The sequence below is a fragment of the Hibiscus syriacus genome, unplaced genomic scaffold (assembly GCF_006381635.1).
Source record: "Hibiscus syriacus cultivar Baekdansim isolate YM2019G1 unplaced genomic scaffold, ASM638163v2 tig00110556_pilon, whole genome shotgun sequence".
Taxonomy (NCBI): domain Eukaryota; kingdom Viridiplantae; phylum Streptophyta; class Magnoliopsida; order Malvales; family Malvaceae; genus Hibiscus; species Hibiscus syriacus.
The window spans coordinates 1,010,575-1,031,223 of record NW_024062779.1 but is presented as its reverse complement, the minus strand read 5'-3'; the positions used below and the strand labels follow the sequence as shown (position 1 = coordinate 1,031,223).

Here is a 20,649-nt window from a genome sequence, read left to right as displayed (position 1 = left end):
AAATGAAAATGTAAAGATGCAAAAATGCAAATGCATGTATGAAAAGGTGTTACTCAAGAATGATCATCTTAGAACAGATTTCGTTGAACACAAAAGTTTCCTTGCATCAAACAAAATTTTACATATAGAGGACAACTTTCAATCCTAAAACCTTTACATATAGGAGATAACTTTCCTATTTTCTTCTTGAAAGCCAAGTTAGTTTATCAGCTTATGGGCCATATTGCTTGTCTGGATTGCAGCTTTTTCCACGTTATTCTCTTCATCTTTTGTATCAGTTCTTGAAGTTGCTCATTTTCCCTTGTAAGAGAACCTTTCTGTCCAAGAAGTTCTTGGATTAGATCTTCATATATGTTGCAGTTCTTTTTCAGATTGGTAACCCCTGTTATCCACTCTTCTAGGGTATCTCCTATGCCAGCATTTTGAAAGCTTGACTGATCTTTTGGAAATTTCATGCATGGTTTCCACTTCTGTGCTCAATTTCTTGTTTTGGTCATTCAAGTCCTTCAAACATGCTTGAGCTTAATAAAAACCTCCTCTACTCTGAATGCCCTGACTGATACTCTTACCATAGACTGCTTTTGGCATCAATCTGGCATGATCTTTGTGGAGTAATATAACAGGATCTCTGTATGCATTGCTTGCTTCTATCCTCGGAGTTTCCTCAGGATGTCTTTCCTTGACCGCATCATATTTTGTTTGATCATAAAACTTTTGTCCATTTACGATTTCTTTCCAATTTGATGAACAGTCTTTCAAGTCAACACCTTTTGGTTATGCCATGACATGTAATGCATGCACAAAACAAAAGAAATCAATATAAACAAGTTAAAACAAAACAAAATGTATGAAAAAAAAATAAGAAAGGAAATAAATAAATTGGTAAGTACCAATTAATGAAAGAAAATATTCTACCTATCATGGATATAATATATCTAACCTCGTGCTTTCTAGTTCCATGCTTTGTTTGGAAAAATTAACCTAACATCATGATTACTAGTTCGCAGGCATTTATTCAGAGAGAAAAATAATAAATTAAATAAATTAAAGATAGAGCTTATTCTCCTTTGTGTACACCTATAAACAGAGGTTCAGTACTGCCTTAGATCAGGTGAATTTCTAGGGTTTATTATATGCAGAGTTTCAGTTCTAGGAGTAAAGGTACTCGAATTGTCCTTGATGCCCCCTTGGGCTGTCAAATCCTCAATCCTAGTCCATTACAGACTTAACGGATCGAGTTCAATTCGAGGGGATACATTTTCTCTATGCCTGACACGGAGAATAAATTCTCACGAAGACATAGAGCATATGAACCCCGAAAGTTACTTGCTAGGTCTAACACGGAGAATAAATTCTCACGAAGACGCTTTCACTCCCACTTAAAAGGGACAAGCTTGATTAGAAGCTTATGTTATGCAATGCAAGTGTTGTGTGTGAGGAGAAATATTCAAACCTTTGACAAATAATTAAATAAAAAATTAATATCTGAAAATAAAGTAAAAATAAAAATATAAAAATATTATGAAAATCATAAAAATTTGAAAGAAAAGAATTAAAAATTAAATAAATGAATTTTAATTTCTATTAATAGAGTAATTTATAATTAATTTTAAAGTTTACAGTCCCCAGCAGAGTCGCCAAGCTGTCGTAACCGGTTTTCCCCGGGCACGAAAATTTTACTCGGCGGGAAAAGTGATGTGAATAAATGGTTTTAAAATATTTTTTGGGAGTCGCCATCGGCCTTTTTGAGTCGGTAGGTCGAATACCTAAAAATTATCTTTTAAAAAAGTTTTTAAGAAAACGTCTATTAAAAGATAAACTGATCTGCGTTTAACCAAAAATTCATTTTTTAGAAATAAAAAGGATTCGTGGTCGGTTACGTTTAGGGAATGATTAGCACCCTACAACGCCCAAAATTGGTACTTTATTAATTATAAATTGTCTCTATTGTTAGAAATTTAAGAATTCAGAATATTAATTTATAATTCGGTTATTTCAAATTTATAATTTTAAGAAAATAAGATATTATTTATTTATAAATATTAGAAAATGGCTTCTAGGTGCTTTAAGAATTTCTTAATATTAAAAAAATAAATAAATATTAACAAAACATTTCTACTAATATATATAATTGATAAAAGTAAAATATTTAAAAATATCAGAAAATGGACATCCAGTTGCTTTAAGACTGTCTTTCTTAATATTTAAAAAATAATAATTTTCTCTAATAAAACAATATGTGTTTTCTGGTTTTTATAAGTAAGATATTTATTTTTTTAAAAGATTAGAATAGGACATCTAGTTGTTTAAGACTGCCATTTTCTTTGATATTAAAATAAATAAATATTATTATTTAAACCATATATATATATATATATACATATATTTATATAAAATTAATAATGAAGGTAATAATTTACATATATATTAAAAGTAATAATAAATAACATTGTAAATAAATAAAAAATAAATGAAATAAAAAAACTATAGTATTAAAATATAAATTATCTAAATTAATGAAATAACTTGAAATATAATTAATAATAGTAATTTAACCCTTATTTAATCAATGATTAAAATATCGATTATTAAAATTAAAAGCTCCAATTCGAAATATTATAAAACATAAATATTAACAATGTAATTTAACCTATATAATTATACGGGATTAAAATAAATATTAATTAAATAATAAGGGACTAAATCGGTTATTTACCCTAAATGTATATAAATACAGTTAATGGCTAAAATATATTAAAATAAAATTTAAAAACTAAATTGAAATGATTAAAAGTTAACTTCAGTGACTAAATTGCAAAGTGCACAAACTTGGAGTACTGCGGATGGGGTTTACCCCTGTGAGAAATTACAGAAACACCCTCATCAAAACGACGCCGTTTTGATGAGGGTATTTATACCCTAAAAATCGGCCCTAAAGGCCAATGGTTCTCATTTTCCTCTTTTCCTTCTCTCTCTAAACGAGAGAAAAAATTTTCCCTCTGTCTTATCTCTTCATCGGAGGGATTCCGGTTTCCGGCCGATAACCGTGTTCCGGCCGATTGGCGCCGCCGACCACCGTTCACGGTGGCCGAAAATTACAAAATCCACTCCAAATCGAAGCCCGATTTTCCCTTGTCCTAAATCCAAGCCCCGTTTTTCCTGATAACCCTATATCTAAAATAAACCGAGGTTTTTTTACCTTCGATTAAACGGCGGTTTGACGACGTTTGGTTCCGACGCCGCTTGGTAAGTCTCTCACTCTTCTCGGTTATTTTTCGTTGCTTTCTGTCTGTGTGTCTTGCTTGTCTCCTCCTTTCTGGTTTCTATCTCCTCTCTTCCTCTCTGTCTTTTTTTTTTTTGCAGGTTCTCCATGGCTTTTATAAGCCTCGACGAGGCTCTCATCAGACCAGTCCAAAGGGGTTTATCTGGTGAGTCACCAAACTATGTGGTGACTCGCCCTGGTGACTCGCCCCATAGCTGCGACGTGGACGGTCGGCGTGGTGTTTTTGGAGTCTTCGAAGAGGGTGGCTTCGTGGCTGCTGCTGGAATGGATCATCTGGAATCATAGGTAACAGTTGTTTATTGTTCATCTAAGGCGGTGGTAGCGCTGGCTGAGGCGGTTTGGATGATAACCTAGGGTTAGGAAACCCTAGGGCTTCCTTTCCTGGAACCATCTGGGTCGTTGGATCAAAGCTAGATCCAACGACTGTGAGCTGAGGCGGCTGGCTGCTGGGATGATGAAACAAACCCTAAATTGGGTTTAGGGTTTCCTGTGGGTTTCTGGATCTGGACTGGTCACTGTTGGGCTAGAGTTGGGTCTGGGCATATAAACGGGCTCCAATTTTGTAATTTATTTATATAATAATAATAATAATAATATATATATATTAATAATAATAATAAAAATAATAATTTTAATTTTAATGAAAGTGAAAAATTAGTGTCTACATCCCCATTAGTTGATATCTTAGTAGAATGAAACAAAATAAATTTGTATCGATTCCTCAAGATTGCACCTCCCGAATGGCAAAGAGAATATTAAGGCAATGAGATAGGTCCCACATGGCAGGCGTGAAAATATCGCTGTTGGTAAAACAAAGCCCCCACTTAAATCTTCCAAAAGTCAACCTACAAAGCAAGTGGTCCCCGTTACGTCGGCTACGTTATCCATGTATGCAACTCCCTCAACAGTAAATAATGAAAATCTATGTACTGCTTGGGTAGTTGGTAGGGTCCCCCATGCTCCTTTTTCGAATGGTGATGAAGTAATGGTAGAAGTGGCCAATGTTACGTCTGCTGCCGAGGACTCCAGAATTTTAGAGCCACTTGAAACACTTCCCTCACCTCTTGGACAGCAGTGTTGAAACAAATGGGTCTTTTATTGTTGAGGGGACTCCACAGGAAATTATTTCGTCTGATGATAATGGTCGTACTCTCTCAAGTGGGCAGTTTCAACTTGAGTCTTTCTATCCCATTGCCCAATGAATATTATTGTATAGAATTACAGGGGAGCGGGGGAAAAGTCGTTTTTGTATAATGCTAAGGATGTCATTAGCATACATAAGCCGAGCATTTTTATTATGGTTGAACTGAGAATTGCAGGACGACATACGAGGGTTGTTGCTAATAACCTCCCGTTTGATAATTGTTTTATTGTGTATCTTGATGGTTTCTCTAGTTGTATCTGGATTGCTTGGGATGATTCAGTTATTTCTGTTAATGTTATATCTTCCTCCACACAACTTGTCCATTGTGTTGTGTAGGGTGTAGATATAGAACCTTTTCTTCTTCTATAGTTTATACGAGTCCAGTTCTCGAAATCAGGAGACGACTCTGGATAATCTTGAGGAATTTGCAGGCACGTCTAGCCTCCCTTGGATTATTGCAGGTGACTTTAATGATATTCTTGACTCATCGGAGAAGAGTGGTGGAAGTCCTCATTCTCTTTCTCGTTGTCACAATTTTTATGAACTAATTCGACAGTGTAATCTTATGGAATTAGGCTTTCAGGGACAGTCGTTCACTTGGTGGAATATGAGATATGGTATTGTTCGGATTCATGCTCGGTTGGATAGGGTTATGGCTAATGCAGGTTGGCGTGCTTTGTTCCCCGAAGTGCTTGTTTTGCACTTACCTAGACTCCATTCGGATCATTGCCTCTTTGTCATCCAATGTATCACAGTAATGTATCGATAGATCAAAGTGACATTTCCATTTTCAAGCGATGTTGTTAGAAAAGGAGGGTTTTGGGACCATGCCAACTTGGTTGATGTTCTTTGGGTGACGGCTTTGTTGCTAAAACAAAGGCTTTTGCTACAGATCTTATGGGATGGAATTGACGCCATTTTGGAAACTTGTTTGGCCGAAAAAGAACTTAAGAGCCCGTATTGCTGGACTTCAATGTATTCCCGTAAACCAGCGCTCTCATCAATTAGATTTACTTGAGAATAAGCTGATAAATGATTATAATGCCCTGCTTCGTCAAGAAGAAATCTTTAAGGCTAATAAATCTAGAGTACAGTGGTAGCATTATGGTGATCGTAACACTCACTTTTTATATCTTTCCACGGTGACTCGGCAACGATGAAACAAGATTGCGATGTTAAAAGATTGCAATGGGAATTGGATCTAGGATGATGGCTTGTTGCAAGGCATGGTATTTAACTACTTTCGGGAGTTGTTTCAAGATGAGTCCTCTAGCAACGTTTCTATCCCTGTGTTTAACTGTCCAAGGCTAAGTGATGAAGCTTGTTAGTTAATGTCAAGTGCGGTAATAGAGTCGGAAGTCCATCGAGCTTTGTTTATGATGAAACCTTGGAAATCCCTGGGAATTGATGGTTTCCAGGCGGTGTGTATCAAACCTTATGGACAACTTTCTGCCCGTCTTTGTGTTCAGTGGTAAATTATGTGTCAGAATCGGGCTCCTTTCCTGCAGAGCTTAATGAGACTTTTATTTGTCTAATTACGGAAGTCACTCATCCAGAATCGATAAAGTATTTTAGGCCTATTACCCTATGTAATATTGTTTACAAATTAATTACCAAAGTTTTGGTAAATCGGATTCACCTGTACTTAGACAGCTTGGTGCCTCCCTTTCAGACAAACTTTATTCCAGGTCGTCAAGTTTCGGATAACATCCTTCTTGGTCAGGAGATGATTTATAGAGTGAGAAGGTGTAAGGGGAAGAACGATCTTGTTGCGATAATATCGATCTTGAGAAGGTACGACAGAGTTTGTTGGGATTTCCTTGAGGAGACTCGTGTTCTTTGGCTTTCCACGCCTTTGGGTGGATCTTTTGTTGTTTTGTGCTCAAAGCACGAAGTTCTCGATTCTATAGAATGGCGAGAAAACTGAATTCTTTAGTCCTTCTAGAGGCCTTCTTCAGGGGGATCCTATTTCACCCTATCTATTTGTTCTTTGCATGGAACAATTGGGTCATTTGATTCAACAGGGGGTGGACATCGGGAACTGGAAACCGGTGAGGCTTGGTAAGAGTGGAACGAGAATCTCACATCTATTTTTTGCTGATGATTTATGTTTTAGAAGGCTACAGAGAGCCAAGCTCGTGTTATTAAGCAGGTTCTCGAGTATTTTTGCAGTGCTTCCAGAGCCAAAGTTAACTATGAGAAGTCCAAAATTTTAATTTATCCTAAAGCTAGAGGATTTGGGACGGATCCTTCACATGGGGTCTATGAAGGATTTGGGAAAGTATCTCGGAGTACCATTAATACATGGTCGTGTCACTAGAAACACATATCATGAAATCATTGATACAATGACTCTGAAGTTAAGCGGATGGAAATCGAAGGCTCTTAACATTGCGGGGGAAACCACTTTGATCAATTCGGTCACATCTGCTATTCTACGTATACTATGTTGACTTCTAAGCTTCCAGTGGTCACAACTGATAGCGTAGATCGATTAAATCGAAATTTTTATGGGGAGGTTCTGATGAAAAGAGAGTGTCGCATTTAGTCTCCTGGGAAATGTATTGCAAACCGAAGTGATATGGTGGATTAGGTCTCCGATCGATGAGGTTACACAACAATGTTATCCTAAAAAACCAGCTTGATGATTTTTTTCAGCAGCCTGACAGCCTTTGGGTTCGTTCTTTGAAAGCTTTATATGGAGTTGGTGATGGCCCTATTGTTTATGCTAGAAACCAAACTCGTGTGTTACCGAATTGGTCGCATACTTCAAAATCTAGCGAATCGCATGATTCGACGAAAGCTAGTCCATTCTGAATTCTTCGAGGGAAGTTTGCTTGGCCTACGCACCACCTGAACGAAAGCTAGTCCAGCAGTGACTTGTGCCATGAGAATCATCGGCGAGGGGAAAGATTAAGATGAACAATCACGGAGTGAGCAATGGCGATCATGTAATTGTTGGAGCTGGTGGAATTTTTCGAGATGCAAGAGGCCATTGGATTTTAGGGTTCTCGACGTATCTCGGATGTTGTTTGAGTGTTGCAGCTGAGCTCCATGCTATCCGAATCGGTCTTACAATTGCTTGGGAGAACGATTTTCGGGATGTTATTTGTAAACTGGATGCCCTTGTGGCTATTTATTTGATTGCAACAGGTCATGTTTCTATACATCCCTCGGGCTCTCTTATAGTAGATGTTCGTAGTCAGCGTGATCGGGAGTGGAATGTCTAATTCCAGCACCAATTTCGCGAAGGAATTTTTGTGCTGATATTATATCAAAAATGGGTTGTGAAATTGATGAAGATCTTGTTATTTTTACCCAACCGTCGGACAAGGTGAAGTTCCTCCTCGAAGTTGATTGCAGGGGTGTTCAATTCCCCAGGGGTTTCATTTTACACTAGTCATGTCTTTCTTTATTTTCCTCTTTGTAACTTTTTTTTTTTGCATACTCGTTATATAGAGAAAAAAGGAAAAAAATTTTAACTATATTTTTAAATTTTTGGATCCGTCACTTATCCTAATACATATAATTGATTTCAATAATCCTTAATTAGTTTTTTTTAATGATAGGGTTGTAAGGATATGTCGAGATGCCATTCTAATTGAACTCATGATTAAAGATAACATAAGAAAGTAAAGCATATCTCATTAATTCATTAATTAGATTGTCAAAGTCGTATGAATTAGAATCGTCACCCAGCAAATCATCTGGGCCAGTTTGATATAATTTTAAAAAAGTGACTTTTATTTATTTTTAGTAGAAACCGCTAATATTATTAAAAAATAAAATATTCGAAATTGCAATAAGAGTTTACAACTATCACCGTAAACTAAATATATAATTTGAACTTTTCCTATAACATTGAAACTAGAAACTTTAGATCATATAAGGACCATACATGAAAAATGTTAAAAACCCTAAAATATATATGAATAAATCTAATTGCATCAATAAACGAATCATAAAAGAGAATTAAACTATTGAAAGACCACCGAGAACTGCAGATCATAGTCGAGCGTCATGAGAAACTATCCACAAATGCAAAATCACATATCCAAATTCAATACAAATGTCCATAGCATGGAAGATCAACAAGATTTCGAAAAAGTGACATCTTGATAAGTCGTGGTGTCAGCAAATCCAACCCTAAAAAATATAAATAAAAGAACGAAAAAAGATCGAGAAAAAAAACGTGCCACAAAGACAAAGATAACGTGTCACAAAGATAAAGATAACGTGTCACAAAGGCAAAGATAAAAGTGCAACACATGTAGAATTATTTTTATTTAAAAAAAAAGAAAAAAATAGAGAACCGGCGGTCGACAACTATCATCAAAGCCAGTGACACCGCTGGCTAAAGAAAATCAAAGAAGAAAAAGTTGATATGATCAATAAAAAACGATACAAACTTAAAGAAAAAAAGAAAAAGAAAAAAAAGAAGACAAGGAGAGAGAGAGAGAGAGACTAAGGAAATGGTGAGTGATCAGGGTTTATCGTTCCCAACAAATTAGTAAAGATATAATAAAAAATAGAGGGAAAGAACATTGACGGTCATCGACCAATCGAAAAGTGACTTTTAAAAGTGTTATAGAAACGAATTTTTAAGAGTGTTGTACATAAGTGTAGTTTAAAATTTAATTGTTTGAGATTGTTGTTAAAAAATGAGTTTGAAAAGATAAAATGTCTTTTATAGATCTTATTGTAAATTAAAATATAGCGTTTAAATTATATTTACACTTATATATGAATTATATCAACTTAAACTATAACAAAAATATAAAATACAATAAAAATATATTTATATAATTCACTGTTAATATTTTAATATATAAATCATAAATTTTATTTTTTAAATAATTAAAATAAATTTCCAAAAGCAAAATATTCTTTAAGGATGTTAGTTAAATTAAAATAAAATATAATACATAATTGAGTATAACTCATGCAATAGTAAGGGTAAAATTATAATTATTTCTAAACGCAAAGTTGAAAATGAAAAGCTAGAAATCCTAGCTTTTGATGTTGGTTTGAAACTATGTAGAGATGGCAAACTGGTTTATTCGAATCGGGTTTATTTCGGGTCATTTCGTTTAGAATTAATTCGGGTCAGGTTTGGGTCGGATCGGGTCATTTCATGTTTCAGTTTTATTCGGGTCTATAGTAAGTCAGTCTCGAGTCATATTAGATCAGTTCATTTCGGATCAGGTCAAATCGGATCGGTTAATTTCAGGTCAATTAATATCTGATCATTTATTTTCGGTTTGGGTTAACTTTGGATCTTTAAGTTAATTCATGTTGAGTTGGGTATAAGAGTTGGGTATAAGTTAAATTAAGTATATATAATTATTTATATATTTTTGTAAGAAATTGAGTTGGGAAAATTAAATTTAGGTTAATTTGGTTCAAGTTATTTTCAGTTCGGCTGCTTTTGGTTTGGGTTACTTTTTTTGGTTTCGGTTATATTCGGGTCGTTTCGGTTCGATTAGGTTATTTTCGATTCGGGTTACTTTGGTTTGGCTGAAATTCGGGTCAATTTGGGTTTTTTGAATTTCGGGTCTATGTCGAGTCTCGTTTAGGATAATCGGATTCGCGTCAAATTTGTCAAGTCTAAAGCTACGGTTCGCACCGTAATTTTTTTTAATTTTATCTGTTTGACATTAATTTTGAGGTCAAAATGAACTTGTTAACTAAAAGTACTTTTAGAAAGCTTTACCAAACACATATTTAGTAATCCATGTAATATATTATAATTAAATTAATGCCATTAACAGTAGCAAAACTCAACAATAATTTTTTTTGGGAGTCATTTTAAAAACAATTATATATTGATCAAATATTTTTGCATCATTACTAATATAAATTATTATCATACTAATAAATTTTTTTATAAACTTTAACATTATTTGTTCATTAAAATTTAAAGAAACAAAATTCGTCTAGTCTTTTTCGTTTGCCCATAATTTCACACAACTATATATATAACCATAAAATATATTATTTTAATTTCATGATAATTTTACATAATATACAGATTTAGTAAATTTTAAATTTATATTATATAATCAAGATATTTAGAGATATATATATATATATATATATAATATTTGTGTCTAATTCTTTTTTATTTTAGAGATGAGAATTCATGAACCTACACAATAAATATATATATTTAAAATAAAATTATAAATATTAATTGAATTAAAAATATTTTAAAAAGCTACCTTCAAATGAAATGAAATAATTGATAACTTTATTGAAGTCCTCAACTCAAATAAGATTTAGAACCAAACATAAAAAAAATACAAGTAATTTCTTTCGTATCTTAAAATAAAAAATAACAAAAATATATTTTTATTTATTTTAAAATAAAATAATAATACAAAAATAGATATTAACTTTTAATAAATGATTTAGGTAATTTTTAAATTTTAAAATAATTTACATATTTTTAGAACAACCAAATTTAATAATTTATATATTTAAAAATAAAAAAAGCATATATATATATATAATATATATATATTATTTTAATATTTCAGGAGGGCTATCGCCCCGTAGTCCTAAATAAATCATTATATACTCCACAAAACAAAAGAATTTTGTAAATGTAATTCAATATTCTATTGATTTTATAATATTACAAAGGTAAAGATAAAAATTTAACCGAACACATTATTATAGATAGTGAAAATAAACAATATTAGTACTAATAATGTTCTAAATAATAATAGAATATGATAATATATTGATAAATGATTTATCAATGTTTAATATGAAATATATAGGGTGACTACGAACACCTGTCAAAATGAGTGAATTAACTGGAGTATTCAAAATAAAAAATAAATCAATAAGATAATTAAATAACTCCAATTAAAGAAGTGTTGATAATTTAAAATAGTCTTATGGTATATACATATAAAGCCCATTGGTATACTATTGGACTCGGATTTTTCTGTTATAAAATAATGGAGCATTTATGTTATTTGCATTTTATATAGCGTGGAAATCAGGTATAATTCTTCGTACCCTTAAATTCAAAAACCTTGATAGTAGTAACAATTAGTTAACCCAACTAATACACATTAAACCTAAGGGTTACTTAAAAAAAAACTAAAGGCATTTGGAGAAAGATGTGGCTTGTCCAATTATGTGTAATGGGCAGATTAATTTTGGAATGGAGCGGGCTATAACAAATAAAGGGAACATGGTTGAGTCTACAGAATGGAGCGGGCCTATTTAAATAATTGGATCAATAAAAGACGATGACGGAATGCGCGACGGTTTGGGGATTCAAGAACACGGCTTGATGATATTCCCGCAAATTTAATCGGTCGTCGCATTGATTTTCGTGCATTATGAATTGGACCACTTCAATTGTCATATGCCAACAAAAATAATATAATATTAATTGGTTAAAAAAATTTAATGTATAAAATTCAGTGAATAAATTAAAAAATTAAAAGTACAGTAAAATAAGAGAGATAGTAAAATTTATTTACCAAATGTTTAATTTACATGAAAAAAATAAATGTAGGGCCAGCTGTCAAATTTTAAAGGGTTGGGTTTATACTATAGATGAGTGTACAAGGAAAAGATACGGCCAACGTAAAACACGTTGGGGCTAATAGCAAAGGTAGTGAAGGTGTGCTGGTCTCTGTCCCATGAAAACGCATAATTTGGTCATTCAGCGTTGAATTTTGTCTATTGTCTACTTCAAAAGAAAATAATGCACCATATATCTGTGCACGTGAATAACGTTGCAAGTTGCAACAACAACCTTCATGTGCGGGAGCTTTCCTACATAAATAGATTTCCAATTGGCACCACTACTTACTCCTAATATCTCTTCTGTCTGAGAATATTACTGAATTGGATTTTAACTAAACCTAAAATGGGGCGTTCAAAGGTTTCAAATATTGAAGCTTCAGTGAAGGAGATAAAGGAAGAGATGTTATCGGACAAGGACCCATACTCTTTTGTTTCAGCTTCTGCTTATGACACTGCCTGGTTAGCCATGATTCCAATCCCTTCCGACCAGACATGTTCCATGTTTAAGGAATGCCTGGAATGGGTGGCCAATAACCAGAGTGACGAAGGGTACTGGGAGACTGTATGGGCGCCCATGGCGATCCCTCCATCGACTCTCTTCCTGCTACTCTTGCTTGCTTAATAGCACTACACAGGTGGAATGTTGGAGCAAACTAATATCAAGCGAGGATTATTATCTCTCTACTACGTACCTTAATTACATTCTTTGATTGATTTTAGTCATAATTTTGAGCAACTGTGATCAGGACTGGACTTTGTTCAAGCAAACGCTGAGAAAATCCTTGGAAAAACCTACGACGACCTTCCTCGCTGGTTTACCATTGTTTTCCCGGGGATGATTAAACTTGCACGTGAAGCTGGGATCGAGCTTGCCTTCCCTTCCCAACTAAATGGCATGTTGTTCGACATTTCCAAACGGCAAAGCCTACTTGATGCGTAATTGCACTTGATGTTTAATTAAATTTTTTTCATGTATTGAGATCTAACCAGTAGCTAGCTATATAATTATACGTGATACTTGTTGCAGCGATGGACTTGTTGGCAAATAGTATCCTCCATTGCTATCATATCTTGAAGCACTGCCTTCATCTTACGATATTTGTGAAGAAGACATAACCATGAACTTGAGTGGCGATGGTTCATTGTTCCAATCTCCCTGCTGCACGTGCTTTCATGGCTACTGGAAATCAAATGTGTCTATCCTATCTGCAAATGGTTGTGGGAAGATGTGGTAATGGAGGTCAGCCAAATTAAACTTTCAACTTTTGTCCTGCATGTGCCTAGTTCCCCAAAAGTTATTATTATTTACAAAACAGCAAGCTCAGACACCAACTATAAAAACACTCCTCAGCAAAAGAAGCATTAATAGAAAGACCACAGGAAACATCAACCCAGATAAACAACCCTCGAGAAACTCAAACCACGCTTTTAATCCCTGATTTAGAAAGAGCATCAACAAGGGAAATGACATCTCTATAAGCATGAAGAGAAGAATCGGAAGAAATCTCCTCAAGCCTCTCAATACACTCCTTAATTTGCATTTAATTTTTTAAGGATTTACATTTGGTTTATTCTAAGCTATTAAAAAAATTAAAATTAAAATTCAATTCATTTTATTTTACTTCTATCCTATGACATCACATGGATCACGATTGCTTCATAAATTATTATTTTAAAAGGAAAAAATAATTTTTTTATGCAGTTCCACCAACTTTTCCCATGGATGAAGACTAATAAGGCTTTGTTTGGTCAATCAACTACAAAGACTGGGGTTAGCTGACCATTTTACGCGTGAAATTGAAGACAATTTGGCCAAGATTTACTGGTACGTGAGAAAATTCATAAGCGTAACATAATATTCTTCTAATAAAAACCAAAGGCTCCCCACGATTAATTAACATCCTAGCCTTTGATGTCAATCTATGTTTAAAACTTTCAGGAATTACAAAACTCAAGAGTCACCAGGAAAGTCAGGCAATGGTGCGGATGTGGCAATCCAGTTGCACAAAGATTCTTTAGCATTTCGACTACTCCGCATGCATGGCTATACCATATCGCCGGGTACGATTCAATTAAAAAAAAAACTTCGTCTTGATTTCTTTCATACCATATAAGATAAATATGATTACATATTTATGTTTTGCATAACAGGTCAATTATGTTGGTTCTTGAATAATGACAAAGTTCGAGCTCATATCGAAGAAAATCAAGAATACTTCTCAATCACCATGCTCAATGTTTACAGAGCCACAGATCTTAAGTTTCTAGGAGAAGATGAGCTCGAGCAGGCGAGATCATTTTCTAGGAAAGTGTTGGAGAAAATTGCGTTGAAAGATACTAGCTTTGGATGCAGCGGGCTGAAGAAAATGGTAATCGAACCTGTCCCGCATCATATTGAACAAGCTATATAAAGAGACAATTTGTGGTATATTAATATACCTAAAATTGATTTCCTTGTTTGTGAATCGTGTACTAGATGGAAAATGACTGAGATTTCCATGGATCGCTCGACTGGATCGTCTGACCATAGAGCATGGATCGAAGACAGCATATACCAACATTTGTGGGTAGGCAAAACCTCCTCCCACAGGTATATATATATATCAGCTTAGCTTGACATCAATAAAATGATAAGAAAACGAAATGTATCTTCATGGTCAAATTATTAAACATCAAACCTTTTGAAAGCAGGTTGTCAACCCGTTAAATAAGAAGATAGTGCAACTTGCTGTGGCTGAGTACGAGTTTCGACAGTCAATATACAGAATGAGTTGGAGGATGTGACACGGTGCATCTTCTTTTATTATCATCATCTTTTTTTTAGCACAGCAATATATCACCATCATCAGAATACAAGATTAAGTATTCAATCTTAATTATAGAAAAAGAAAAGACTAGCCAGCCAAATAACTCTGTATAAATTATATATACAGGTGGTCCAAGAGCAGGGGTATGAGCGACATGGGGTTTGGCGAGAAAGAACTGCGTACTGTTACTTTGCCATTGCTTCAAGCATCCCGTTGCCGTATGACTCTGAAGTTAGGATTATAATAACAAAAAGTGCCGTTGTGATAACCGTTGCTGATGATTTTATGATACTGAAGCTTCTTCGATGAAACTGAACAGCCTCACCGCTGCAATTGCAAGGTAAGTTTCAATCACAGACTAACAGGCTAATTTTCAATCCACTGATATGCAATTGAAACGCATTGCAGATGGGATGCTAAGGGATTGAGTGGGTCACAGTAAGACCATCTTTAATGCCCTTGATGATCTCGTCACTGAAATTGTAGCTAAAGTTCAGCATCAGAAAGGAATAGATATCACATGTTTTCTTCAGCAGATTGTAAGTTTAAACAATTCGGCGGTTCACTAATTTCTTTCCCTGAGCTAAACAAAAACTAAACTTTTGTTTTTTTTACTATGAAGTGGTATGAACCTTTAATTCATGGCTTGCGGAGGCGAGGCAAAGTGGAGCATGGGTGGATTTGTTCCATCAACGGAAGAATACCTTGTAACTGGAATGGTATCCATTGCTCTACACACCATTGTTTTCCAGCTTCATAGCTATTGAATCCAAGCCCAACAGCCACCAAAGTTAGGGCAGGGGAATACCAGACTGTTACCAAATTGTCAATGCTTATACCTCGTTTACTCAACGATATACAGAGCTATCAGGTGAAAATTATTGAACCTACCAGATGTTCTTCCTTTATGTTTAATCAAGATCATTGATAAAATCAACCGGGTAATGACAGAAAGAACAAGAAGAGGGGAAAATGAACTATGTTTTACTGTACATGAGAGAGAACCCGGAGCAGACATCGAAGATTCGACAACCTATGTTCGAGAAATTCTTGAGAACAAGTGGGGAGAGTTTCTCCAAAATGTTCTGGTGGATGATGGATTGGGAGAATTGCCAAAAGCCTCCAAGTTTCTCCACTTATCTTGCGTCAAGGTGTTCCAGATGTTCTTCCATTCCACAAACAGATATGATTCCAATACAGATATGCTTCAAGACATCCAAAAGGCTATATATATCCCTCTGGATATTGGATTCAACTCAAAGTGATAAGCTTTATTGAGATAACAATCAATTGCCCCACTGGTCCATCCCCTTAAAATATGAAATAGCCTACTATGTCTATAAGTTAGGTAAGTTTTATCTGGTTGAAGTTGCTCTCTATCTTGTCAGGAGATTCAAGATGGTTGATGTGCTGTTTTACTTATTAATAAAATTGAATTTGAGAGGGGGAAAAATCTTCATGTAAGCTTAAGTTGAATGGTATTAAGAAAAAATGTGGAAAGCCAAGAAAAACTAAACGAGAAATCGATCTGATGATATCAGAGATATCTGTTGGAGCCGTACTGTCCACAAATGCTCATTCGAGACCCCAAAGGTCATAATCAAGCAACTCAATATACAACATGAAAAAAATGAAAGGATAAAATCCTTTATGGGTTTCAAAAACATGAAATGATTTTCTTACCTCATCTCGTGCTTCTAATGTTTCGACCAGGTATTGGTTTCTCATAAAAGGTTTCTCATAAAAGCAGTCTTCCTAGTTGTCTCCCCCACTGTCATTACTCCCAACTTGGGTCCATCGCGTCCTTTGATTATTGCTTTCCAAAAATCATAATAAACCAAGTCTTTACATTACAATATCTAATCATCATGGATTCATCTTTGGTCCTAAGACATATAATTGATTTGGGTTTCAATAATCCTTAATTAGTTTTTTAATGATTGGGTTGTAAGGATATGTCAAGGTGTTATTTTCGTTGAGCTCATGATCAGAGATAACATAAGAAAGTAAATCTTATCTCATTAATTCTTTAGTTCGATTGTCAAAAGTCGTGTGAGCTAGAATTGTCATCCAGAAATCATCTCGCCACTATAGTTTTTAAAAATTGATTTTTAAAAGTGTCGTAAAAATAAATTTTTAAAAAAGTTGTATAAGAGTGTATTTAAAATTTAATTGTTTGAAATTGTTGTCAAAAATGAGTTTGAAAAAATAAATGTCCCTTATAAATATCATGTTGTAAATTAAAAACTATAGGATTTAAATTATAATAAATTCAAACAAATATTATTATATATGAATTATATCAATTTTACCTATAATAAAAATATAAAAATACAAATAAAAACTATAATTATAATAAAAATATATTTTATATAACTCAATATTAATATTTTAATATATAAATCATAAAATTTTTTATTTTTAAATAATTAAAATAAAATTATCAAAATTAATAAATTATTCTTTAAGGATGTTTGTATTAAATTATTAAAATTAAATATAAATGCATAATTGAGTAGAGTCTATGCATTAACAAGGGTAAAATTATAATTTGCTTTCAAACGTAAAGTTGAAAAATGAAAAAAACTAGAAATCCTAAATTTTGCGGTTGGTTTGAAATTATGATTCCCACCGATTTTTTTAATCCGTTTGACATTTACTTTGCGGTTATAATGAACTTTTTAAAATTACTTTTATAAAGCTTTACCAAATGTATCCTTATTAATCCATGTAATCTCTTATAATTAAATTAATTCCATTAACAGCGGCAAAACTCAACATTAATTTTTTGGGGGGTCATTTTAAAAAAAATTATTAATCAAATATTTTAGCATCTTTACTAATATAAATTATATATCAAAATATCATACTAATGAAAAAATTTATAAACTTAAAAATTTATTTATTCACATAAAAATTTAAAGAAACAAAATTCATCTAGTCTTTTTAATTTGCCCATGATTTCACACAACTTATAACATATAACCATCAAAATATATTGATTTAATATCATAGTAATTTTACATAATATATAAATTTAATAAATTTTAAATTTATATTTATATTTATATAACCAATATATTTTGAGATATTTTAAATATATATATTTTTAATATATATATATAAAATTTTGTTTCTAAATTATTTTTTATTTTAGAGATGAGAATTCATGAACCTACACAATATATATATATATATATATATATATATATTATTAAAATAAAATTATAAATATTAATTGAATTGAAAATATTTTAAAAAAAATTACCTTCAAATGAAATAAAATACTTGATAATTTTATTGAAGTTCTCAACTCAAATGAGATGTAGAACCAAAACATAAAAAATAAAAATATTTGTTTTGTATCTTAAAATAAAAATAACAAAAAATATATTTTTATTTATTTAAAAATAAAATAATAATACTAAAATAGATATAAACTCTTTTAATAAATGATATTTAAGTAGATATTAAATTTTAAAATAATTTACATATTTTTTGGAACAACCAAACTTAATAATTTATTATATATTTTTATTATAAAAATAAAAATAAATAATTACATATATTATTTTTTAATATTTTAGGGGGGACATGCCCCTCTTGTCCTAAATAAATCATTTATATACTCCACCAAAAATTTTAATTGGTCGTTGCATTGATTTTCGTGCCGTATGAATTGGACCACTTCAATTGTCTCATCCATGTCTATCCAAGCACGCATACTTTTCCGTGTGATTTGGCAGTTTCCGAAACTATGAGCCACATAAACGTACTGCCCCACTACGAGGGCTGATGTCACACCTGAACGGGGCTGCTACGTGTTATGTTAAAGTGGGACCTCTGCCGGTGACTAAAACCTGAAAGTCAGTGAGATGACTGACTTTGTTTGGCGATAGATATAATATTAACACAAAATCATATAAAATCTATCTTTTGAGTGAAGTACGTAAATGGTTTTTATCTGTGGGGTATTGTTTGATTAATTCTTTTAAGTATTAAAATTTAAAAAAGAGTTATTTAATTATGAGATGTTATTTTATTAAGTTTATCGACTATTAAAAGTTATAAAATGGTTTATTAAGTTTTAAATTCATAATTTTTCGTTAAAAATTTGACAATCGTCTGAGTTGAAGATTAACATACTAACTAATATATGATTGTCATTAGAGTTTGTAAGATTATATTTTATTATATTCTAGTAAACATGTTAACGTTCATCTCATATTATCGTCAATTATTTAATAAATAATGAAAAGTTTGAAACATAATAAATAGTTGAATGATCGTTTTGTAACTTTTAATAATCCAGAAATTTAACAAAGCAACACCCAACAATCGAGAGATCATTTTTTAATTTTTAATAATTAAAAGACTCAACAAAATAATATTCTATAATTAAATTACCACTTATATACTTTACCCTAAAATCCACGATGATAAATTTATAATACTAATTAAATAATTTTAATAATAAAAAAATCTTTCATGTCTTCGATTTGATGCCATCCTCTTTCGTGACTCTGCACTCAACTAAAAGAAAAAACAAGGGTAAATTATACGCTTGGTAAATGAACTTTGCTGGTTTTCTTATTACACACACTATACATTCAAATTTTATTTTATCTTAATGTCAATTTGTTTCACTGAAAACATTTTTCGAAAAATATTTTTTCGTAAAATGACTTATATTTTTTGAAAATGTTTTACCGTGTTTGAAAGAGACTGAGTAAACCATTCTCCACTAGTAGATGAAGTTTTTAGAAATTATTTATTATAAATATTAAACTCAATTAATAATGTATTTTATTATAAAAAATTATTATTATTTTTAAAAATATTAGAATAATTTATTCATTACTATTAAAAAATATTTTTATAATTTTATAAATAAAATATTAAGATTAGAACATTCTATTGAAATAAAAATATTATGAATTATATTAATTATTTATTAAAGAGTATTATATTATATTTTGAAAATTATTAATTAATATATTTTAAACATATTTATTAAAATATTATTAGATTATTATATTAATATTAAATATATAAATAATATTATTCATTATTATTAATTTATTATATATTATTGAAATAAAAATATAATATCTTATATTATTATAATATAATTGAGTATATTATATTATTAAAAATATTTTAATATCATTTAAATTAAAATTATATTAAAATATTATATTAATATTAAATACACAAAATAAAATTATTTTGAGTATTTATTTTTTGAAGTGAAAAGTTCGAGAAATGATTTACAGAAAATCAGACCGTAAGTCATTTTCCAAAAAATGCAAAGGAAATTCTATTAACCAGAAAAATGTTTTATATTGACCAACCAGTTTTCCTCCACTGAAAATGTATTACGTGAAACAAACATACCCTTACTCACTAAACTTTATACATTGAGTTTTTTTGTCACTTAATTGTTAAGTTTTTAATTGTGTTATGATGTGTCAAAATTAAATATTTAAAAAATGTAATTTCATGATAGAAAAAAAGTTAAAATAGGATAAATAATAAATGGGTAAATTACACATTCCCCACTGAACTATACTGTTTTCTATTTTACTCAATATATTTTCAATTTTTCTAATTTAATCACCAAACTTTCGAAATGCTTCTGTTTTAAAAGCATGTTGTCAACCCTGTTGAATGAGAAGCTAGTGCAACTTGCCGTGGCAGAGTACGAGTTTTGATAGTCAATATACAGGAATGAGTTGGAGGAAGTGGCACGGTGCATCTTCTTTTATATCATCTTTTTTTTAGCACATCAATATATCATCATCGTCAGAATAAAAGATTTAGTATTCAATCTTAATTTTATAGGGAAAAAATAACCAGCCAAA

At 31.8% G+C, this 20,649-nt stretch overlaps 1 long non-coding RNA gene and 1 pseudogene across 1 annotated transcript; one reads left to right on the top strand and one right to left on the bottom strand.

Moving 5' to 3' along the window:
• Nucleotides 1-1,543: 1,543 nt before the first annotated feature.
• LOC120131410 lies at nt 1,544-12,435 on the bottom strand. The gene is made up of 3 exons (XR_005516915.1): nt 12,317-12,435; nt 6,882-6,888; nt 1,544-1,581 (listed from the first exon to the last, which is right to left on the bottom strand). It is a non-coding gene; the product is annotated as an uncharacterized LOC120131410 (long non-coding RNA).
• Nucleotides 12,283-16,227, top strand: LOC120131409 (annotated as a pseudogene).
• The last annotated feature ends 4,422 nt before the right edge of the window (nt 16,228-20,649 follow it).